We start from the raw sequence: 25333 nt of genomic DNA, 5'->3' as shown, positions 1-25333 counted from the left end.
AGGGTGGGGGTGCAACCAAAGTTGTACTCCCTCCGCTCCTAAATATAAGTCTTTTTAGACATTCCACTATAGAGACTACATTCGAATGTATATAGACGCCTTTTAGAGAATAGGTTCACTCATTTTACTCCGTACGTAATTTATAGTAAAATCTCTTAAAAGATTACAAGTCTTTCTAGAAATTTCACTATGAACTACATATGGATACATATGGACATAGTTTAAAGTGTAGATTCACTCATTTTGCTCCGTATGTAGTCCCTTATTGGAATCTCTAAAAAGACTTATATTTGTAAACAGAGGAAGTAGCTGGTTAACTAGCTAAATGGCCTGGCCCATGTCAGATAAGCTCGGTGGTTACTAGTGCGATTTTTCCGGCAATTTCCCGCACTAAACGGTAAATAGAGAATCACATCTGCGAAGGCGTTTCTTATTTTATTTTATTTTGAGAAATCTGTGAAGGCATTTCTTAATTTATGTTTATGGGACAAAGTGATATTCAATCACAAAGGGACAATGATATGGGCCAGGCCCAATAGAGAGAGGCACGAGCCTACAATTTGGTGGTTGTTCGGTAGAGTTTTTTTTCCCTCAAAAAAAAAGGTAGAGTTTTTTTAGGGTCGGTAGAGTTTTTTTTCCTCAAAAAAAAAGGTAGAGTTTTTTTAGGGTCGGTAGAGTTTTTTTCCTCAAAAAAAGGTAGAGTTTTTTTAGGGTCGGTAGAGTTTTATTTTTCCTCAAAAAAAGGTAGAGTTTTTTTAGGGTCGGTAGAGTTTTTTTTGGGCGGTAATCCTCGATTATGTTCAAGTTTACTCATATATTTTTATATTTTAGTTTTTCCCTATTGTTTTTCTTGTTTTTCATATTTTTTTTAACTCTCAATGATTTTAAAAAATGTTCCACAAAATAAAAACCGTTCTATATGTTTTTACGGAGGATCAAGCTCACTAAATTTTACAACATTTCTTTAAGTGCATAAATATTTTTGGGATGTATACAGGTTCAGGCCCTCCATGATTGAGGTAATAGCCTACTTTCTGTTTGTTGTTGTTGTTGTTCTCTTCTGTGTAGAAAGATTATAGAATGTTCGAATCCCCAATCAAGTGCTCTAGGATGGCTTATATAGAGTGCGCCAACGCTCGTCATAAATACCAAGTATAACGGCGTAATGAACACATATTGTTTAGTGTCTATACATAGTAGTAATGGACGTACTAAACATCTAGGGCATGTTTGGTTGTCATCTAAGATATTGCTTGCATAGCATACACTTACACATGATCACAGCAACCACACCAACACCACAACACTGCAATGGCGATGAACTGCACGATGATGATGAAGTTATTCATCTCAAAGTGTGGCGCCGCCTTGCCAACTTCAACCTTGCATGTCTGCTTTCACACAAACTTGGGGTAAGCATCTTCTGCCGCCTGCCTAGTCTTAAACTCTCTGCGGCTGCTGTTATAATTTAAAGTGTGCATTTTTAGTATGTAAGGTACTGAAGGCATGTGATGAATACCAATTGCAAATGCTAGCTGATTGCATCGTTCTTATTTCTGGAATTTCTTTCTCCAATATTTTATATAAATGTTGGTTGTGCAGATCTGACACGAGAAATGAGGGGAATAATTTAGGGTGATATTGGTGAGGAAGAACGATTGATTTCTGTTATCTCTCGCTTCAGAACAGTACATGGTCGTACTTATTGTTGCATGGTTAACAATGCAAAGCACGAGTGGAGTTATATGTATAGTGAAAATGCGAGACAATAGATCGAATCTGAAGTTTTTCATCTCTGGTCCATAGAGACAATTGTTATAATTTTCAGGGTTAAAACAGGAGCTGTATTTTATCATCAACTGCCAGCACCTTGCCTTCATCATGTATTGAGTTTACTAGTGGCTTTTTTTTTTTAGTCTGCCGCATGCTACTTTGGTCGCTGCTAGCTCTTGATGAGACTGATACTTTCGTTCCTTGACGGCAATTCTTCGATGCATTACAAAAGGAAAACTATTTTCAGCTTAGTAGGTGTGGTTTGTTGCAAGAATTTTAGTATTTTCACCAAGCAGACCATGAAGTTAGCTGGCATTCGATCTCTGGGCAGAAGGAAAATGATATGGAAAGCATCATAGAAGGTGATAATGGTTCATGTAGTCCATCACACGTATGGGCATACAACCCATTAACGGTGGCGCAAGGGCCGACTGCTCGCCTATGCCACGTCGAAATTTACTGTCGCTCAGTTAACGCCTCCCCAGGTAAAGTCTCGATGACTCTTTTCCTCTTCCTTCGGACAGAAGGGAGTCGCCTCGAGCAATGAAGCCCCACCCACGCAACCCTCCTTTCCTCTTCTCCTAGGGTTGCCGCCGCTGCCGTTGCCGCCACCATGCCAGCTACTCCGGCGTCGTCCACTAGAGAAAGCATCCTCCCCTGATCCGCTTCTCCCCCAAACCCTCTCTGCGCCTATGCGACCGCCGGCGGTGGCACATAGCCACAAAGGAGCAGGTGGGAGGAGAAGGTGCTGATGGTGGTTTCGATCTATGGTCTGCCGTGCGGGAGGCATCGGCACGATCCGGAATTACGTGTGGGAATCTGAGGTGCTGCAGTCCACTGGCTCCTGCATTAGTCGGAGCCCATGGCAAGCGGACCGCACCCTCAGCGTGCTCGCCGCCGCCGTTGAGGGCTTCGGCCGCCGCGCCATCGGGGATTGTCCGTGATGGATAGACTTAGAGGAAGCCACCTCCGATGGCTTGCTCGTGGTGGCCTGGCTCCATCATCAGTGCATTAAAGAAGAGATAGACGAGTTGTTTCTCGTCAGATGCAATAAGAGGCAGAAACTCAGTGATCGTGTACCATTGTTTAACTTCGCTTCGCCATCGTTTTCACGACGTGATTCTGAACTTTTTAGTTGATGTTTGCAGATCCAGAGCAAATATGGGAGCTCCAGCAAGGCCTTGGTGAGTAAACAAGATGCCTCTGTCTGCTTGCTCAACCTCTCTATTGTGTTGATTGGGCATCTTAGGATTTTATTTGGCAACTTAGGTAACCGGGTCCCTGACTGATTTCAGCAATCAGCATTACTAGGTCCACTCTGCCTGATAAAGAAGCGATTGTGGTCATTCAATTTTATTTTCATACGTAATTACATATATAGCCATCACATCACTTGATTTTAGACTGATATTCATGGATTTGTTGGCGTGCTTGCTTGTGTTTTGTGCTCTGAAAAACATGCTTGTGCTGTGCAGGTTCAGAACCAGTCCATATGCGAGACAACATTTGTGAGGGTGTCTGATTTCATTGGACCTTTTTGCATTGTTTCCCAAAAAGGATGAGCCTAGAGGCACGAGGCCATTATAATTCAGTCTGTTATTTATTTTTACTTTTTGAAAAGGTAGAGTATACTGTGTTTGATATGCTTTCTGGTTTTAATTAACAGAAAGGGATAGGTGACATTTTTTTTACTCTTCTGTGTGTAACTTAAGAGTAAAACTGTTGTTTTGTGCACTTCCTTTACCTCCTCTTTCCAGCCACCAAGTTTCCTAAATTTTTAATGGAAGCCTTATCCTAAATAAGAATTCGATTTTGTTGCTTGAGATTTTGACTTGATCCTGTCCTGCTTTGGATAAAATATTTACCCAGAATCTGTACTTGCCAGTCTATTTGTTGAATATGGAGATTAACAATGTATTGTTGTCTCACCTATATACCCATTGTCCATTTTCTTCTTTGGAGGTTCTGATTGCAACCAATGAACCTTTGCTCAGGAAAGATGCTTCTAAGCCATCTGATATGAGCGATGTTGCACCACAATGTTCTGTACATTCAGGTGAACATCTTTGTTCAGTTCTTTTACTGTCATTTTGATTCGAGTATGTGCAGAATTTAGTGTAGATGTCTCATACGAAACAGTTACTAATGTCCAGAGTCCAGTACATCTAGGCTGCGTGAAACCCATGTTCTCAGGTTAAATTGCATGTTGTAGTCCACCTCACCCTCCTTCACTCGTGCCGGCATGCCGCCCTCCATGGTAGCAATTCCAGTAGCGAGCACCATCTCATATGCTGCTGGTCACAGACCCAGTATCCTCATGGCATGTCAACATCATCGAGGTATTCTATCTCCGGTGAACCTGATTGGGGCAAGTTTTCACTATTGCTGGATTGCTACCTGCGTTCCTTTTTTTTTTTTGCTTTTGGATTCATTGTAATGAATCGTCTGATCTGGTTATGCTCTACGGTTGAGTCGTCAATAGTTGTACCATAATATTTCTGTGTCTACGAAGATGACCTTTATCTTTGTTTCTACATTGGTCGTTTTGAGCTACTAACAGATCCTAATATCATACTATATCTCAACTACCATCAGTACCTCAAATTGCATGGCCTAGCACACGCTCAGTTGATGTACATATGCGAAACTAGGGACCAAATGAGAGAACCAAATGTTCTGAACCAAGACAAGAGCGCACAGGAACAGCTCAAGAGGAGGCACACCTAATTAGAGTCTCACCAACGCATGGCCTCGCACAAATATGGTTCCACAAATTACATCCTCTAGAGCTCTTGGAGTATAACTTTCCCCAACGGCTGTCGGGATACGAGTATGGTCTTGCCATCGCTGAGTTGAGGATGATCAGTTCGTCCGAATTTTGCCATTCTTCGTGGCCGTAGTTCTCATTCGTTTTTGCTGCTCGTTAAGCTTCTCCTCTAGGCATCGCATATATACCCTTCGGATGATTGTGTTAATGCGTGAGATGTATATGATGTGTGCACCTGATTTTTCATGTATCTTCAATCCCCGCTCTAACAACTTGTTGTGCTGATGGCTTCAATTATAAGCGATACAAAAGGCACACATTACTTGTTTGCTCAAATGACTCAAAGAAAATACCCCCTCCTCTTTATAATATACATTTACTTGACATCCATCCCAAAAAACGTAAGCACCCATGCAATTTGAGCAAGTTCTGTGGGGAATCACCACATTGTACGTCTGCTTATATTTCAGTTGAACCCTTTTGAGCAAGTTGTTCTTTATTTTGCCAGTGCGTAAATGTGGAAGACTGGCAACCTATGGCTCAGATAGATCCTTTAGTGGGTTAATTTTCTTCAATCCACTTTACCTAATGAATTAGATTATTCTTATAAGAGAATTGCTAATTTTGATCCAAGTGCACAAACATTGTCCAATTTCCATTGCCATGTCTCCGTTGTTTGTTTAATTTGTGCAGAGAAGCATGCATGAAGAATTGCAATACTTCACCACTGCCCTTGATCTGTACTTCAAATATAACGTGCCATTGACTCATTAGGTATGTAGCGCATTATTGTTTTTTCTTGCAAGAATGATTGGTTTCTTTTGTTGGCATTAGCACCTGAAAAATTGTTATTCAAATTAGCTTAGTTTCCATATGAAGAGAACTAACTTAAAACCACTCGCATAGTAGTCTATATGAAACTAATTCCTGCTAAACTGTGTCATAGAAATTTGTCTCTTTTACATTGTTATAATTTGGATTGGAATTGCAGGAAATGCTGGCGATTTGAGATATCTTGATCTCCAACAGTAAATAGGATGCATCAAGTGATGTCATTGATACTATCAAACAGGCTTTTGGTTGTTCACCGCAGATCATCTGCAAGAAGGGTTCAGTTCAGGAACTATGGTTATGAGTCACCAAGGATTTGAAGGTGAGTTATCTTTTGTCCTTGGACAGGCCTCCTCAGTTTTCATTTTTATTTGTGTGAACACAACTTCACTGCTTTAAAAATAATGTTGTCACGAGTCACAACCTTTCTGGATGATGTCCAACATGCAGGCCAATAAGAATCCTCAATGTTTGCCTTGAAGAACTATTAATGTGATCTTGATTACCGTAATGCACTATTCTTACCAATGATTACCAACAACAACACCGTTTTAAATATTTCTCCCCACAGGACTGATATTTGCAGTTACATATGCTACATTTGAAGCATGTTACTTTTTGACATATGCTCTAAATCCTGATAACAAAATAGGGAGTTGGATTTTTATTAGAATGGAATGACATAGTTGTGTCTAGAAAGTTTTGGCGTTGTTTTAGTTTTTCTGGTTGTATATTGCCTTCCAGAAGGCTTGCTTGCTGGACTCGTATATCTTGTCTCAGACAACAAAAGAAACTGGTATGGTGAGAAAGCTTGAAAGAGAGAAGGACATGCAAAGAAGATTTGAGCAAACATGAAAAATATAGAGGATAAATATCGAGGACGGAATCCTGCTTGGAATCACTTCATGCAAGGTGTTTTCATGTTTTGCAATCATACCTTCGCAATATATGTAATAGGTAATATGTGGTGAAAAGGGTGTTCGCAAGGTGTATGGTGTTATCATGTTGGAGGTGATTTTTTACCAATAATTGAGCAGCGGCTGTGATATGAGGAATATGACAGTTGTCCAGCAAGGGAAAAAAAATCTTAGTGGGTGAAGGCTTAAGTGTAACAAATTGACAGGACGATCATGTGAATTATGTAGGCACTGGTATATACAATGGTTTAGCTAGATAATTCATAATGTTGGTAAAATTTGTCTGTTTGTTCTTTTGATCTGAATGGCATGGAAAATATTGATTCGTTTCATGTTGTCAGTTTTTTATGTGGTGCTCAGTAATGCTTGATTTATGTTAATTAAGCCAATGCTTTCAACTGTTCCAGAGAACGAAAAACAAATGACAGACTACCAAATGTTATTTTGCTAACAATAGAGGACCAATGTTAACTCTTGCAAGAATGGTTGTACACAGAGGCGCCAAGGTGCTCCAGCAATACAAGAGCGCACAGCTCCGCCTCAAGAGGCAGCCCCTAGTGACACATCATATATCAGTAGGATTCGAGAGGGCTTGTTCCTTGCCTCCTTAGGAAATTAGAAATATAAGCACAGGGACCACGTCATTTGGCTTAGCGCCTAGGATTTTGTGCAAATCTAAATGAAGATTGCATGTGCTTGCTAAATAACTAATTTCTAGCTACCATTAATAAAGCCTCCAATGGAACAACACTATAGAATTGTAGGCTAGCTATCAAAGCATCCAATGGAGCAACACTATAAAATTGCAGGCTAGCTAGCCAACTACTACTAGTTTAACTGCATGCTCTTATTCCAACTTCATTCACTTGCAGAAGATGTAAGCACTACTTCAATTTTTTCGTTCATGGTTAGTTTAAACCTATGATCCATTCATCCTTTTGTTATTTATAAGTACAGTAACTTATTAGGACAGCCCTTTCATATTGTGTTTTTAAACATTGCAGATATCTGCTGGAACTGATGAGTAACACCACAAAAATAATCGCGTAAGTTCAAACCCCATTCCTATTATTTCCTCAAGCGCGTACTGTACAAAGGGGATTATCCAATGGGCATGCATCTGAGATATGGGCTTTGAGCGTAGGAACACCCACCTTTACAAGAGCTCAGTTCTAAGATTGTTTGCGCGTAGGCACCACTACTATTCTGTCTTTTCTTGTTATGCATCCGGTCCTAGAAATCTTTTTTTTTTGACCGGAGGAAGAGAAATAAAAACGTCACTTCGCTCGCCTTGGGGGACCTAATTAGGAGCCGATTGATTTCTTTAATAGATATGAAGATGCCTTGAATGAACCCAAGCAAGCCGAAATAGAATACTATAAGTATGAAGTGGACACTTTTGAGATCTCTTCTCTCACTTTCGGAGCACAGTTGGTCCTCAATTTGAAAACCGACAAAGGTGACTTCTTCCTTATTCACGCCTTGATGCACCTTGAGCATCTATAGCCGTACCTCTCAAATCCGCCTCATACGCCTGGGCGGGCTGCCCGGTCACTGCCCGGTTAGATTTTTTGACTCAGACGGACGCCTCAAACGCTCGGGCTGGCCGGCACCCCCAATATCCAGCCCAAATATGGGGTGGCCCGGGCGCGCCCGCCTGACAAGCCCGGCCCACCACCGACCCCATGGATGTCCCACAAAAACCCCATCGGCATTGTCGGTCCGAAACCCTAGCTCACTCAATCTCCTCTCTCGCTCCATCCTCTCCTCTCTCCTCATCAATTCCAATCGAATCCGGCGCAATGTCGAGCTCAGGCAGCCGTTCTGATGACGAGGTGGATCCGGAGTATGCGGTTGCCCTCCGCATCGCCTTGGAGCAGTCCAAGGTGGACATCGGGGGCAGCTCCGAATTTGCAGCCTCGCCGCAGCCGCCGGCGCTTCCCCGTCGGCACATCTCGGTCGCCGGCGCTAGCCCCTCCCGGCCCATGGGCAGCTCCGACAGGCGGCCAGCGCAATCGGCGCCTCCCGCACGCCGTCCCATCGCCCCACCTGCTGCTGCTTCCCCATGTCGTCCCCTCACCCCGCCGACTGCTGCTCCCCCTCATGGGCAGCGGTGGGTGCTTGTGCCCGCCCTGCCGGCCTGGACGCATACGTCGGAGTCGGAGGCGCGCGCCATCCGCCGCGGGAGGCAGTGAGCAAGGGAGACGGAGGCTGTGGAGAGCTCTATCCGCCGTCGGCGTGAGTTATTGGGCGGAGCCCGACGAGGGCCAGCGGCTCTTCGCGTGGGTCTACCGCCGATCGCGTACGACGGCGTAGACGGACGCTCGGCGGCTCCGCCGAAAGAATGCCAAGGCTCTTCGGCTTGCCATCGAGTAGTCCGAGTGGGAGGCGTTGGAGAAGGCGAAGGAGGCGCGGCTCGGCTGGCCAAGCTCAGGCGCCGGCAGGATCGGGCCGTCCAGCGCCTGAAAGGGCCTCGTCATCATCGACGACTCCTCTGACGACGGCCCCTCCTCCGATGAATCGGACAATCCTCCACCAGTTGACGACGGTACAGCTACGCCGGCGACCAGAAGGGGAAAGGTCCGGCCCAGAAGTGGTGAAGTTGATTTTAATTTCAAGTTTTAGATGTAGTATTTAGTTGTCCGTCGTTTGTGTGAACTTTGGTGGATCTTTTGGAGAATTATTGTGCAATTTCAATGTTCGGAGATGATCTACGTTGCATGCTATGTATGGATACAGGGGTTCGGAAATGAGAGATACGGATGTGGAAGCCGCGATTTGAGGAGTGCCTGGTCACCGTCCGCGTCCGCGGACGCGTCCGTTTGAGGGTCCGGATTTGCCGAGTCCAGCTGTAGATGCTCTAAGTCATCCACACCTAATATTTGAGTTTACTTACTTGGAGCCAGCTCTCCATTGAAACATTCATTTGTCTAGGGCTGGTATTCTTAACTTGTGTGAAATTCTAATAAATGCGAACATCATGCGTGACATTTGAACATGGTTAAAAGCAGCAGTGAAAACTAAATGCGTGGCTACAAGCTCCCTTTTCTTTGTCACAAACAGTTGACCATTTTTACACATATTTTTGCCATTGAGATTAACTGCATTTCTAAACATGAAAAATGTTTTGTCTTCTCATAAACCTACTGCAACTTGTTGCAGGCATCAGTCAACAACAGGAATGGAGATGGTGAAGCAGCACTTGAAGAAAATTAATGAGGCAAAAGCTAATGCAGCACGCTCGTTGAGAGGCTGCATCCATCCCTGCCGTTGGCTGGCTGCTGGACAAAACTGGAGCTACGCATGATTGGCTAGACGCACTTGATCTTCTTGAACCTGGCCGGCGACGATAGAGGCAGCTCTAGCGGGCAGGTGGCCTCCAGCCTGCGCGCGTCGCCGTGCGGCGGGTACTTGACCTCCCCGGCAAGCCTCAGCTGCAGCCGGAACAAGCCTCCCGCCGCACTCTCCTTCACGAACTCCGCCACCCTGGCGCTTACGAGCGGGGTGGCGCTCTCGCCAGACGCTGCGACGCTGTACACTTCCTTCTTCAATGGCCGGATGCTCCGAAAAGTTGTATGCTAGCTCGAGCTACACGGCACCTTGTATCACGGTCGTCTATTGCCGTTGAGATTTGTGCAGCTGGAAGCACACCGAGCCCAGTCCTCTGACCGTGTCAGGTCATTAGCAGAAGTGGACATGGCCCGATTCACAGTAACGCGAGGTAGATTTAGGTACTGCAGCCTAGTCTACATGGGTCCAGCCTTTTTGGCAGCTTCCGCCCATGTTCACGAGGCCCGGACCTGTGGCGTTCAGCGGCTTATAATACTCGGACCGGATTGTTTTAAAAGAGTGCACTGTAGCATGTGATGTGAGTGAAAAGACAAGCGATTGAGCCTGTGGGTCTAATGAGGAAAGTAAGATATTTAAAGGTTTCTTTTCTCTCAATCTCTGCACAGTCGATTAATTTATGAGAAGAGAAATCAAGGCGCAGCCTACCATTACAATTTGTATTTACTAATGTTTTATGTTTATAATCAGATCGCTGGCTAAGTTGTGTGATTTTCAGTTTTTGTGGTCGCTCGCTAATGCATGCAGGATATATAATCTTTGTTCTCTCTAATGATGTTTTCTTTATGTAGAGGATGCTCATGTTGATTTATTGCCTGGATGCGTTGAGTTGACCACATGAAGACAAAAGAATTTTGTTTTAGAGGAATAGAGGGAATTTTTTATCTGGCATGCACTGTAGACATGCAATTGTGTCAGAACCAACACCGTGGTGCTAGGAGCCCTAGTCATTTTCTTAATAGGCTAGGTATCCGGCTGTGGTTACTTCTGAAGTAGGCCTGCAATCCTTCTGACAGTTGCTATACCTTGCACAAATCTTAACGCAAATGCATGGTCTAGATAGAGGGTCTCATGTAGCTTGAGCTTGGAAAAACCACTCTCCCGTATGCTCCCGTGCGAGCTCCCCGCATCCTGACGCTGACGAAGCGCTCACCGGCGAAGAGCAGCTCCGCGTCAAGCGGCGCGCCAACCCTGACGTGCATGGCCCAGTTCTGGTTGCGCACGGCGGCGGCGAGGGAGATGTCATAGGCGAGCATGATGCCGTTGGGACCGGTGAGGGGCAGGCGGGCGAGGGAGGCGTCCTCGACGGCGACGCGCATGGGAAGGACGAAGACGTAGGCCACGATGAGGATGGCAACCAGGAGAAGGAGGAGGAGGAGGATCAGGAGGCAGCGGAGGGGAGTGTGTCCCGGAGAGCCGTCGTCGGAGCAGCAGCAGACAAAACAGTCGCAGTCAGGGCCATTGCCGCAGTCAGCAGGGCAGTCGCCGTTGCTCATGGTCTGATCTGATTCTGACCGATTGAGCAGCAAGGCAAAGCGATGTATGCATATATAGGTTAGAGATTAGAGATGAAAACGGATCCGACTCCAACAAGAGCCGGAACACCTTCCATTTTCAATCATGTTCGTCTCCAAGTCGGATTGTGTAGCAACTGATATTTGGCCCTGGTCTAGTGCACACTCGTGTGCAATTGAGAATGTCTGTTACCGCTCGTGTCATAAAGTCGCTCTTAAATGGGGTTTATACAAAAAGCTACTCTTATTGAGAGGTGCTCATGCAAAATTTGCGTCCGTCGACCCACAAAGTGGTTGTGGAAAATAGATATGATCATACCGTGTGTAAAATTTGACAAGATGAGAGGTCAACTTGTGTTTTTCTTTTTTCTTTTATTTTAAAAGATAATATTTCCACCACCAGTAAACCCATTCTATTCACCTAACAAATAATAATTTAATTCTAGATTTAAGTACACTAGTAGAAAACAGGGCTACCGTTCGGCCCTGGCCAGCCCATTAGTCCCGGTTCTTGAAGAACCGGGACCAATGGGGGGTATTAGACCCGGTTCGTGAGCCCAGTGGGCCGGCCGGGGCCTCGTGGGTATTGGTCCCGGTTCGTGTGGAACCATTTGTCCCGGTTCGAGCCACGAACCGGGACCAATGGTCCTCGCTGCTGGCCCACAACCATTGGTACCGGTTCGTGGCTTGAACCGGGACAGAAGGGGTGGCTTTAGTCCCGGTTCATGCCACAAACCGAGACCAATAACTTGCCTATATATACCCCATCGCCGCGGCAGAGCACTCCACAGTGCTCTATTTTGTCAAGCCGGCGAGGGGAGGGCATTTGGGTGCTCTAGTTCACCTCCTATGCACATGAGGTGTTCGATGAAATGCCCGAGCCACACTATTTAAGCTTTCTCCTCTCGAAACTCGACCTCCGAGCTCCATTTTCAACGAGATTTGTCTAGATTTAGTGGTCCGTCACGCCCCGTCCCGGCCCCGTCTTCACCGCCGTCGATCGCCCGCGTCGATCTCGTCGCCGGCACCACCATGATGAGCCTCTTGTTCTTATCTTCTTTCTGAAAGAAAAAAATTCTGACTTCAGATAGATACTTGTCTATTTTTCTTACTTTTATTATTCCTTGTTATTATATAGTGCGATGGTTTTGGTATCCGCCCCCGTCGGCCCTCGTCCTGTCTATGATTTAGATGTGGTATATATTATCTTTTCATAACTATTTGGTTCATTTATTGTTTATGACAATTATGCTGACCAATGTGACATAGATTTTATTTATCTAGGAGGTTGTTGAACCGGAAATTTCAACCGACCCTATTGTCGAGAGGTTAAATTTAGTTGAAGAAGAAAACAATTACTTGAAGGAAAAAATAAGAAAAATTGAGGAGGAGAAGATGATATTGGAGTTGCATGTTGCGGATGTCGTCGATGATCACAAGATCAAGATGGATGCAATGCGGTTGAAGATTAAAAAGATTAGAAAATATGCCATTCATACCGAGGCTTGGTATCATTATGCAGTTGGATCAGTTGTTACCTTGGTTGCGGTTATGATCGCATTTGTTTTTGCATTGAAATGTTTTACAAAATTTCAATGTATGGTTTAATTAGATGCTCTGCAGAGCTATATGTTGTTCAATGAGAACTATGTATGTACTTTGGTTTTAATGCTCTGGAGAACTATGTATGTACTTTGGTTTCAGAGTTCATTTCAAATGCTTTTCTACTTCATGGTCTTATAGCTCAAAATAATCAGTAAATGCATGAAAAATATTAAATGAAGTCAAAAAGGGTTGTAAATTGATGATGTGGCTTTGAATGGTGCATTTTGAACACAGAAAAATAAGGGGGTTCAAATAAGTTCAAAAAAGAGATATTGAGATGGCCAGACCGTTGCCGGACTTGGTTCTTCGGGGTTGGCGGAACCTTGGACCTTGTATCAGGGAAGTGCGTTTGGACGGAAGAGCAACTGCGAATACCCGTCAGGAAGCTTCGGCACTATATCCCCGCAGCACAGGAAGGGACGTTCATTCCAGATAGCGAGAAGGACGAGCTCACAATGGCCCTCGGGAATCCTGAGCACCCTGGACGGACACGAGGCACGCCAGGCTCCCTTTCGTGGAAGGCTGGGTTTCCGAAAGCAGGGGTTACAAAACCCAGGAGAGGAGGAAGAAAGTGGAGCATAGCCAACTGCAGGCGCTGCACAAAAGGGTACAAGGGCTAGAGGAATGAGAAGCAGATCGCAGCAAACGGCCTGCCGAAGCTTCCCCTGAAGCTACCCCGCCATCTCAGCGGAGAAGCAGCGTGGCTTCCACCGAGCAGACTCAGTAGCTGGAGCATGTCTTCACGGGCTACCCCTGTTGGGGAACGTAGCACAAATTTAAAATTTTCCTACGAGTCACCAAGATCTATCTATGGAGAGACTAGCAAGGATAGAGAGGGGAGTGCATCTCCATACCCTTGTAGATCTCTAAGCGGAAGCGTTCAAGAGAACGGGGTTGAAGGAGTCATACTCGTCGTGATCCAAATCATCGGAGATCCTAGTGCCGACGGACGGCACCTCTGCGTTCAACACACGTGCAGCCCGGTAACATCTCCCATGCCTTGATCCAGCAAGGAGAGAGAGAGAGGTTGGGGAAGACTCCGTCCAGCAGCAGCACAACGGCGTGGTGGTGGTGGAGGAGCGTGGCACTCCAGCAGGGCTTCGCCAAGCACTGCGAGAGATGAGGAGGGAGAGAGGTAGGGTTGTGCCAGGGAGAAGTCAAAACTCATGTGTTTGCAGCCCCAAATACCTCAAGTATATATAGGGGAGAGGGAGGGGTGCGCCCCCCTTTAGGGTTCCCAACCCAAGGGGTGCGGCAGCCCTAGATCCCATCTAGGGTGCGGCCAAGGGGGGAGAGGGGGGAAACTTGCCCCCCAAGTAAGGTGGAGGCGCCCCCTCCCCAAACCCTAGGCGCCTTGGGACCTGGTGGGGGGGCGCACCAGCCCACCTGGGGCTGGTCCCCTCCCACACTTGGCCCATGCAGCCCTCTGGGGCCGGTGGCCCCACTTGGTGGACCCCCGGGACCCTCCCGGTGGTCCTAGTACATTACCGATAGCACCCGAAATTTTTCCGGTGACCAAAACAGGACTTCCCATATATAAATCTTTACCTTTGGACCATTCCGGAACTCCTCGTGACGTCCGGGATCTCATCCAGGACTCCGAACAACATTCGGTAACCACGTATATCTATTCCCTATAACCCTAGTGTCATCGAACCTTAAGTGTGTAGACCCTACGGGTTCGGGAACCATGCAGACATGACCGAGACGTTCTCCGGTAAATAGCCAACAGCGGGATCTGGATACCCATGTTGGCTTCCACATGTTACACGATGATCTCATCGGATGAACCACGATGTCGAGGATTCAATCAATCCTGTATACAATTCCCTTTGTCTAGCGGTATTGTACTTGCCCGAGATTCGATCGTCGGTATCCCGATACCTTGTTCAATCTCATTACCGGCAAGTCTCTTTACTCGTTCCGTAACACATCATCCCGTGATCAACCCCTTGGTCACATTGTGCATATTATGATGATGTCCTACCGAGTGGGCCCAGAGATACCTCTCTGTTACACGGAGTGACAAATCCCGGTCTCGATTCATGCCAACCCAACAGACACTTTCGGAGATATCCGTAGTGCACCTTTATAGCCACCCAGTTACGTTGTGACGTTTGGTACACCCAAAGCATTCCTACGGTATCCGGGAGTTGCACAATCTCATGGTCTAAGGAAATGATACTTGACATTAGAAAAGCTTTAGCATACGAACTACACGATCTTTGTGCTAGGCTTAGGATTGGGTCTTGTCCATCACATCATTCTGCTAATGATGTGATCCCGTTATCAACGACATCCAATGTCCATGGTCAGGAAACCATAACCATCTATTGATCAACGAGCTAGTCAACTAGAGGCTTACTAGGGACATGGTGTTGTCTATGTACCCACACATGTATCTGAGTTTCCTATCAATACAATTATAGCATGGATAATAAACGTTTATCATGAACAAGGAAATATAATAATAATAACTAATTTATTATTGCCTCTAGGGCATATTTCCAACAGTCTACCACTTGGACTAGAGTCAATAATCTAGTTCACATCGCCATGTGATTAACACTCACAGGTCACATCGCCATGTGACCAACATCCAAAGAGTTTACTAGTGTCACTAAACTAGTTCACATCATCATGTGATTAAGACTCAATGAGTTCTGGGTTTGATCATGTTTTGCTTGTGAGAGAGGTTTTAGTCAACGGGTCTGCAACATTCAGATCCGTATGTACTTCGCAAATCTCTAGGTCATATTGTAAATGTTGCTGTCACGCTCCACTTGAAGTTATTCCAAATGGTTGCTCCACTATACATATCCGGTTTGCTACTCAGAGTCACTCGGATAGGTGTTAAAGCTTGCATCGACGTAACCCTTTACGCCGAACTCTTTATCACCTCCATAATTGAGAAACATGTCCTTATTTACTCCAAGGACAATTTTGATCGCTGTCCAATGATCCATTCCTGGATCATTCTTGTACCCCTTGACTGACTCATGGCAAGGCACACTTCCGGTGTGGTACACAGCATAGCATACTATAGAGCCTATGTCTGAAGCATAGGGGACGACCTTCGTCCTTTCTCTCTCTTCTGCCGTGGTCGAGCTTTAACTCTTAACTTCATACCTTACAACTCAGGCAAGAACTCCTTCTTTGACTGATCCATCTTGAATACCTTCAAGATCATGTCAAGGTATGTGCTCATTTGAAAGTACCATTTAGCGTTTTTGATCTATCCTCATAGATCTTGATGCTCAATGTTCAAGCAGCTTAATTCAGGTTTTCTATTGAAAAACACTTTTCAAATAACCCTATATGCTTTCCAGAAATTCTACATCATTTCGGATCAACAATATGTCATTCACATATACTTATCAGAAATTCTATAGTGCTCCCACTCACTTCTTTGGAAATACAAGTTTCTCATAAACTTTGTATAAACCCAAAATCTTTGATCATCTCATCAAAGCATACATTCCAACTCCGAGATGCTTACCCTAGTCCTTAGAAGGATCGCTGGAGCTTTGCATACTTGTTAGCGTCTTTTAGGATTTGTCAAAACCTTCTGGTTGTATCACATACAACCTTTCCTCAAGAAAATTGTCGAGGAAACAATGTTTTGACATCCTATCTGCAAGATTTCATAAATAATGCAGTAACTGCTAATCCAATTCCAACAGACTCTTAGCATCGCTACGAGTGAGAAAGCCTCACCGTAGTCAACTCCTTGAACTTGTCGGAAATCATCTTAACGACAAGTCGAGCTTTCTTAATGGTGATGCTTACCATCATTGTCCGTCTTCCTTTTAAAATCCATCTGTACTCAACAACCTTACGACCATCAAGTAGTTCTTCCAAAGTCTACACTTTGTATTCATACATGGATCCTCTCTCGGATTTTATGGCCTCTCGCCATTTGTCGGAATCCGGGCCCACCATTGCTTCTCCATAGCTCATAGGTTCATTGTTGTCTAGCAACATGACCTCCAAGACAGGATTATGTACCACTATGGAGTAATACGTATCTTTGTCGACCTACGAGTTTCGGTAGTGACTTGATCCTAAGTTTCATGATCACTATCATAAGCTTCTACTTCAATTGGTGTAGGTTCCACAGGAACAACTTCCTGTGCCCTGCTACACACCAGTTGAAGTGATGGTTCAATAACCTCATCAAGTCTCCACCATCCTCCCACTCAATTTTCGAGACAAACTTTTCCTCGAGAAAGGACCCGATTGAAGAAACAATCCCTATTGCTTTCGGATCTGAATTAGGAGGTAGTACCCAACTGTTTTGGGTGTCCTATGAAGATGCATTTTATCTGCTTTGGGTTCGAGCTTATCAACCTGAAACTTTTTCACATAAGCGTCGCAGCCCCAAACTTTTAAGAAACGACAACTTAGATTTCTCCAAACCATAGTTCAAACGGTGTCGTCTCAACGGAATTACGTGGTGCCCTTTTAAAGTGAGTGCGGTTGTCTCTAATGCCTAACCCATGAACGATAGTGGTAATTCGATAAGAGACATCATGGTATGCCCCATATCCAATAGGGTGCATCTATGATGTTCGGACACACCATCACACTATGGTGTTCCAGGCGGTGTTAGTTGTGAAACAATTTCCACAATGTCTTAATTGCGTTCCAAATCTTGTAACTCAGATACTCATCTCTATGATCATATCATAGACATTTTATCCTCTTGTCATGATGATCTTCAACTTCACTCTGAAATTACTTGAACCATTCAATAATTCAGACTTGTGTTTCATCAAGTAAATATACTCAGTATCTACTCAAATCATCCGTGAAGTAAGAACATAAGATATCCACTGCATGCTTCAGCACTCATTGGACAGCACACATCAAAATGTATTACTTCCAACAAGTTGCTTTCTTGTTCCATTTCACTGAAAACGAGGCCTTTCAGTCATCTTGCCCATGTGGTATGATTTGCATGACTCAAGTGATTCAAAATCAAGTGAGTCCAAACGATCCATCTGCATGGAGCTTCTTCATGCGTACATACCAATAGACATGGTTCGCATGTCTAAAACTTTTCAAAACGAGTGAGTCCAAAGATCCATCAAAATGGAGCTTCTACATGCGTTTTATACCAATATGACTTACATAGCAGTGCCACGAGTAAGTGGTACTATCATTACTATCTTATATCTTTTGGCATGAAAATGTGTATCACTACGATCGAGATTCAATAATTCTTTTAGGTGCAAGACCATTGAAGGTATTATTCAAAAAATTAGAGTAACCATTATTCTCCTTAAATGAATAACTGTATTGCGATAGACATAATCCAATCATGTCTATGCTCAACGCAAACACCAAATAACAATTATTTAGGTTTTATACCAATCTCGATGGTAGAGGGAGCGTGCGATGCTTGATCACATCAACCTTGGAAACACTTCCAACACATATCGTCAGCTCACCTTTAGCTAGTCTCCGTTTATTCCGTAGCTTTTATTTCGAGTTACTAACACTTAGCAACCGAACCAGTACCTAATACCCTGGTGGTACTAGGAGTACTAGTAAATTACACATTAACATGATGTATATCCAATATACTTCTATCGACCTTGCCAGCCTTCTCATCTACCAAGTAGGGTAATTCTGCTCCAGTGGTTGTTCCCCTTATTACAGAAGCACATAGTCTCGGGTTTGGGTTCAACCTTGGGTTTCTTCACTAGAGCGGCAACTGATTTGCCGTTTCATGAAGTATCCCTTCTTGCCCTTGCCCTTCTTGAAACTAGTGGTTTCACTAACCATCAACAATTGATGCTCCTTCTTGATTTCTACTTTCGCGGTGTCAAACATTGCGAATATCTCAAGGATCATCATATCTATCCCTGTTGAGTTATAGTTCATCACGAAGCTCTAGAAGCTTGGTGGCAATGTCTTTGGAGAAACATCACTATCTCATATGGAAGATCAAATCCCACTCGATTCAAGTGATTGTTGTACCCAGACAATCTGGGTATAAGCTCAACGATTGAGATCTTCTCCCTCAGCTTGTAGGCTAGAAAACTCGTCGGAGGTCTCATACCTCTTGACGTGGGCACGAGCCTGAAATCCCAATTTCAGCCCTCGAAACATCTCATATGTTCTGCGACGTTTCGAAATCATCTTTGGTGCCTCAACTCTAAACCGTTTAACTGAACTATCACGTAGTTATCAAAACGTGTATGTCAGATATTTGCAACATCCACAGAAGACGTTCGAGGTTCAGCACACTGAGCGGTGCATTAAGGACATAAGCTTTCTACGCAGCAATGAGGACAATCCTCAGTTTACGGACCCAGTCCGCATAATTGCTACTATCAACTTTCAACTATATTTTCTCTAGGAACATATCTAAAATAGTAGAACTAAAGCGCGAGCTATGACATAATTTGCAAGAATCTTTTAACTATGTTCAGGATAATTAAGTTCATCTAATGAACTCCCACTTAGATAGACATCCCTCTAGTCATCTAAGTGATTACATGATCCGAGTCAACTAGGTCGTGTCCGATCATCACATGAGACGGACTAGTCATCACCGGTGAACATCTTCATGTTGATCGTATCTACCATACGACTCATGCTCGACCTTTCAGTCTCTTGTGTTCCGAGGCCATGTCTGTACATGCTAGGCTCGTCAAGTTAACCTAAGTGTTTGGCGTGTGTAAATCTGGCTTACACCCGTTGTATGTGAATGTTAGAATCTATCACACCCGATCATCAGGTGGTGCTTCGAAACGATGAACTTTCGCAACGGTGCACAGTTAGGGGGAACACTTTCTTGAAATTATTATGAGGGATCATCTTATTTACTACTGTCGTTCTAAGCAAATAAGATGCATAAACATGATAAACATCACATGCAATCAAAAAAAGTGACATGATATGGCCAATATCATTTTGCTCCTTTTGATCTCCATCTTCGGGGCTCCATGATCATCATCGTCACCGGCATGACACCATGATCTCCATCATCATGATCTCCATCAACGTGTCTCCATGAAGTTGTCTCGCCAACTGATACTTCTACTACTATGGCTAACAGTTTAGCAATAAAGTAAAGTAATTACATGGCGTTGTTCAATGACACGCAGGTCATACAATAAATTAAGACAACTCCTATGGCTCCTGCCGGTTGTCATACTCATCGACATGCAAGTCGTGATTCCTATTACAAGAACATGATCAATCTCATACATCACATATCATTCATCACATTCTTTTGACCATATCACATCACATAGCATACCCTGCAAAAACAAGTTAGACGTCCTCTAATTGTTGTTTGCATGTTTTACGTGGCTGCTATGGGTTTCTAGCAAGAACGTTTCTTACCTACGCAAAAGCCACAACGTGATATGCCAATTGCTATTTACCCTTCATAAGGACCCTTTTCATCGAATCCGTTCCGACTAAAGTGGGAGAGACTGGCACCCGCTAGCCACCTTACGCAACAATTGCATGTCAGTCAGTGGAACCTGTCTCACGTAAGTGTACGTGTAAGGTCGGTCCGGGCCGCTTCATCCCACAATACCGTCGAAACAAGATTGGACTAGTAACGGTAAGCATATTGAACAAAATCAACGCCCACAACAACTTGTGTTCTACTCGTGCATAGAAACTACGCAATAGACCTAGCTCATGATGCCACTGTTGGGGAATGTAGTAGAAATTCAAAATTTTCCTACGAGTCACCAAGATCTATCTATGGAGAGACTAGCAACGAGAGAGAGGGGAGTGCATCTACATACCCTTATAGATCGCTAAGAGGAAGCGTTCAAGAGAACGGGGTTGAAGGAGTCGTACTCGTCGTGATCCAAATCACCGGAGATCCTAGTGTCGAACGGACGGCACCTCCGCGTTCAACACACGTGCAGCCCGGTGACGTCTCCCATGCCTTGATCCAGCAAGGAGAGAGGGAGAGGTTGGGGAAGACTCCGTCTAGCAGCAGCACAACGGCGTGGTGGTGGTGGAGGAGCGTGGCACTGCAGCAGGGCTTTGCCAAGCACCGCGAGAGATGAGGAGGGAGAGAGGTAGGGCTGCGCCAGGGAGAGGTCAAAACTCATGTGTTTGCAGCCCCAAATACCTCAAGTATATATAGGGGAGAGGGAGGGGGTGCGCCCCCCTTTAGGGTTCCCACCCCAAGGGGTGCGGCAGCCCTAGATCCCATCTAGGGTGCGGCCAAGGGGGGAGAGGGGGGAAACTTGCCCCCCAAGTAAGGTGGAGGCGCCCCCTCCCCAAACCCTAGGCGCCTTGGGCCCTAGTGGGGGGGCGCACCAGCCCACCTGGGGCTGGTCCCCTCCCACACTTGGCCCATGCAGCCCTCTGGGGCCGGTGGCCCCACTTGGTGGACCCCCGGGACCCTCCCGGTGGTCCCGGTACATTACTGATAGCACCCGAAACTTTTCCGGTGACCAAAATAGGACTTCCCATATATAAATCTTTACCTCCGGAACATTCCAGAACTCCTCGTGACGTCTGGGATCTCATCCGGGACTCCGAACAACATTCGGTAACCACGTATATCTATTCCCTATAACCCTAGCGTCATCGAACCTTAAGTGTGTAGACCCTACGGGTTTGGGAACCATGCAGACATGACCGAGACGTTCTCCGGTTAATAACCAACATCGGGATCTGGATACCCATGTTGGCTCCCACATGTTCCACGATGATCTCATCGGATGAACCACGATGTCAAGGATTCAATCAATCCCGTATACAATTCCCTTTGTCTAGCGGTATTGTACTTGCCCGAGATTCGATCGTCGGTATCCCGATACCTTGTTCAATCTCGTTACCGGCAAGTCTCTTTACTCGTTCCGTAACACATCATCCCATGATCAACCCCTTGGTCACATTTTGCATATTATGATGATGTCCTACCGAGTGGGCCTAGAGATACCTCTCCGTTACACGGAGTGACAAATCCCGGTCTCGATTCGTGCCAACCCAACAGACACTTTCGGAGATACCCGTAGTGCACCTTTATAGCCACCCAGTTACGTTGTGACGTTTGGTACACCCAAAGCATTCGTACGGTATCCGGGAGTTGCACAATCTCATGGTCTAAGGAAATGATACTTGACATTAGAAAAGCTTTAGCATACGAACTACACGATCTTTGTGCTAGGCTTAGGATTGGGTCTTGTCCATCACATCATTCTTCTAATGATGTGATCCCGTTATCAACGACATCCAATGTCCATGATTAGGAAACCGTAACCATCTATTGATCAACGAGCTAGTCAACTAGAGGCTTACTAGGGACATGGTGTTGTCTATGTACCCACACATGTATGTGAGTTTCCTATCAATACAATTATAGCATGTATAATAAACGTTTATCATGAACAGTGAAATATAATAATAATAACTAATTTATTATTGCCTCTAGGGCATATTTCCAACAACCCCATGGATGCTATCACAGAGTCTCAACATTGCCACCTTATGACGCGATGGATGACATTGAAAGTCAAGGCGGCTGTTGGCTCTGTTATACCTAATGAACCTGGCTCAACCTACCACGGCCAGCCGATTCCAGAAGGATATGCTAGGATGATAGTGGATCAAATAACGGACGGATTTGAGGACCTTGAGCTTGACCACCCTACGGGTGAAGGAGAGATTCGGCTGGGTTCCACTACTAGAAAAAACACTACCAGTAGCGTAGGTTTTTTGTATACCAGTAGCGCGGTTACCCGCGCTACTGCTACGACACTACAGCTAAATTTTAGCAGTAGCGCGTCTTTTGCCCCGCGCTACAGCTAAAAACTTAGTTGTAGCGCATGCCACCCAGGCTATTACTATTCCTAACCCCCGCTACTACTATTCCTAAGTACTAGTAGATGCCATTCTTCCCCCCACGCTACTGCTAAGTAATTAGAAATTAAAAAAAATTAGATGCAATACTCATGGATGGAAATCAGGACACATCCAGTGCAAAATAAACGAAGGTCACATAACCATCTTAGCCCTTGCATTCTAAGCACTTGCAGCGTTCATGGATACAATATTGAACATCTCAACTCGAAGAGATCACGAGATCCCACTCATACATCAAGCGCACACAACTAGCACCGAAAGGTGGGTACCTTCCCTAGCATTCCACCACCAACCTAAGTAGACCACTTCTTTACATGTATCTACCAAGGCGCCAAGTTCCTTCACCTCGGTAACCTCCAGACGGTGGCGTCGAGGTCCTCCACCTCGACGACCTCCAGACGGCGGCGTCAAGGTCCTCCACCTCGGCGACCTCCAGCATCACAATCACCTGTACAATAATCCGAGTGGTTGAAGAGCACGGCGCCCACCAGGTCTTAGTAGTCCGCATCGATCACCCCTGCGCGCACGTCGGGAAAATGAAAACTTGTTAGTTCGCGTCCTTGTGCAGATCCAATAGGGTATTTGCTTCATTTATCAGTCTCTTTTAGTCTATTAAGAAACTCCGAAATGGAAAGACACCTCCTAAATGCATACCCTAGCTATACGTGTTCATGCTATCTTGTTGTTTTGATGCATACAAGAAATTAATACCTGTGTATTTGAGCTTTGATATTCCATGCCAACTTCAAGTATATATGCTACCATGTAATCTTTGAACCTGGATCAAAATGAGATTTCAGGCTTTGTCAACCTTACCATGATCAGTACTAATTTCTCTAGGCTGCTCAACCTTTCCTTGTAGGGAGCATTTCTTTCACCTAGTATCTCGTTGTTAAGTTTGGGAAGAATCCTACATCCCTTCAGATATTCATCCATATCCTGAAGAAAAAAACAGTATACATTTTCAGTGACTCACAATATCGAATACTGCTCTGGGTTACTCTAAGAATAATTGTTAAAGATCAGCCAATGTTCTCTTGTGATCTTCTACTCTGTGAAGTAGAAGTAAAAACTGAAAGCTAAACACACATTAAGACTACCTACATAAAATTCTTCAGATAATGAATGAGCGACAGTCAAAAAATATATACTTCAGATAGCAAGGGACAGGCCAACAAGCAACAACATAAGTTTTGTAGCAGCAATGGCAAGTAACTACTGAGACATTGCAGGTTAAGAGATGAATTTTGAATACCCTTCTTCCCCGAGGAGAAGTCTTTGTTGACAGTGGTGCTGGGTACGGTGTTGGGTAGATTGAAAAAGCTATTGCCGTGCCAGGTAGAAGAGTGTTGGTACATACCTTGAAGTAGACCCTGCTCTTAACATGCTTGTCGAGCGCGTGGCACACTGACTGAAACAACAACAAGACCGGGCACACGGGATCAAAACACCTAAATGATGCTTACTGCTGATTGATTGCAGTTGCAGGACATCAATTCGATTGACGAGTTGCGTTCAGAGAGGTATGCATGTGGAAGTGGAAGGGAAGGCGGAGCTTGTCGAACTATAGGATATTACAGTATTGCCCAATGAAAAAAATCTGTTGCCTACTAAAGAAAACAGTTGCTGATAAATAGCTACCAATATGAACCCACATATTATTATTGTTTTGCCTGCTGAACACATATATTGCCTGCCCGCACCCCTTGTGAACAGAGATGCTGAAAAAAAGCTAGACGAACACAGATATTACAGTATTGCCTATTGAGGCAGTACAGATGCTGAGATTATATGCAGTATTTTGCCTACTTATCTTTATCTGTGTTGCCTACAAAAAAATAACTCCTCTAATTTTGTTGCCTACACCCTGAAAATCAAAAGCTGATGCAACATGGATGCACATGTGCTTGACTATTCCCTTCATGAAGCACTATCCGAAGAAAATGGAGTTGGGAAAAGTATACACAGCAACAAAAGAAAGAAGGGTTGGGGAAAGGTAGTACAAAAGCTAAGATACTTCACCCAATCTAAGGGCAAAGGGCAGAAACCATTACCCGGGACTTAAACACTGAATGTTTCCCATCAAGCAAGCTGCAAAGATATTCTATGTTTACAACCATCCACTATGCTGATCTCTAGAGGTTCCATGATAGACTAACAAGTAGCAGGACAGAGGGTGGAATTCGCATAGCCCTACCAAATTGGGACAAGAGCTTGATTGCACATTTGGTGAATAAACAGCACCACAACAAAACCTTCAGTACGACCTTATAAAGATTGATTCATTTGCTGAACAGACTGCGCACTAAATACCTAACGGAGCACCTAACGCGTGTACCAACAGAACAAATGAAATCGATTTTCAGCACTGAAACTGATTTTCAGAATAATTTAGGGTCACAGCCTAACACAGGACGAACATGTTGGAGATCTGGACGCAGACACCGCACAGGAACCAGTACCACAGCAGTAGAACACGCAACGGCACCCAATCCCCTGGCGCTCCTCCGCTAGAGCGGCCAGCCACCCAGAAACTCCGAATCCGCAATCCGGACTCAAAAAGCCCATCTCTAAACCACGGATCGTCGGAGAATTCGGCTCAGAGAGCGCACAAATCCATCGACCTCCCCTTCCCAAAATCTCACCAGAACTGCCATGGGATTAACGGACACCGCGCCAGGGCGAGATCGCGTCGGGTCCAGGGGCTCCGTATAGCCCGAGCAGGG

At 44.9% G+C, this 25333-nt stretch overlaps 1 long non-coding RNA gene across 2 annotated transcripts; it reads right to left on the bottom strand.

Moving 5' to 3' along the window:
- Window positions 1-22703: 22703 nt before the first annotated feature.
- Window positions 22704-25311, bottom strand: LOC119324301. 2 transcript variants are annotated; one of them, XR_005156857.1, is made up of 3 exons: window positions 23458-25311; window positions 23319-23385; window positions 22704-23124 (listed from the first exon to the last, which is right to left on the bottom strand). It is a non-coding gene; the product is annotated as an uncharacterized LOC119324301 (long non-coding RNA). The 2 variants fall into 2 exon arrangements; XR_005156856.1 differs by having other exon boundaries at window positions 23319-25311.
- Window positions 25312-25333: the final 22 nt, after the last annotated feature.

Source organism: Triticum dicoccoides, chromosome 6B (genome assembly GCF_002162155.2).
Source record: "Triticum dicoccoides isolate Atlit2015 ecotype Zavitan chromosome 6B, WEW_v2.0, whole genome shotgun sequence".
NCBI classification, from domain to species: Eukaryota; Viridiplantae; Streptophyta; class Magnoliopsida; order Poales; family Poaceae; genus Triticum; species Triticum dicoccoides.
The sequence above is the reverse complement of the archived record's forward strand: the minus strand, read 5'-3'. Positions and strand labels throughout refer to the sequence as shown.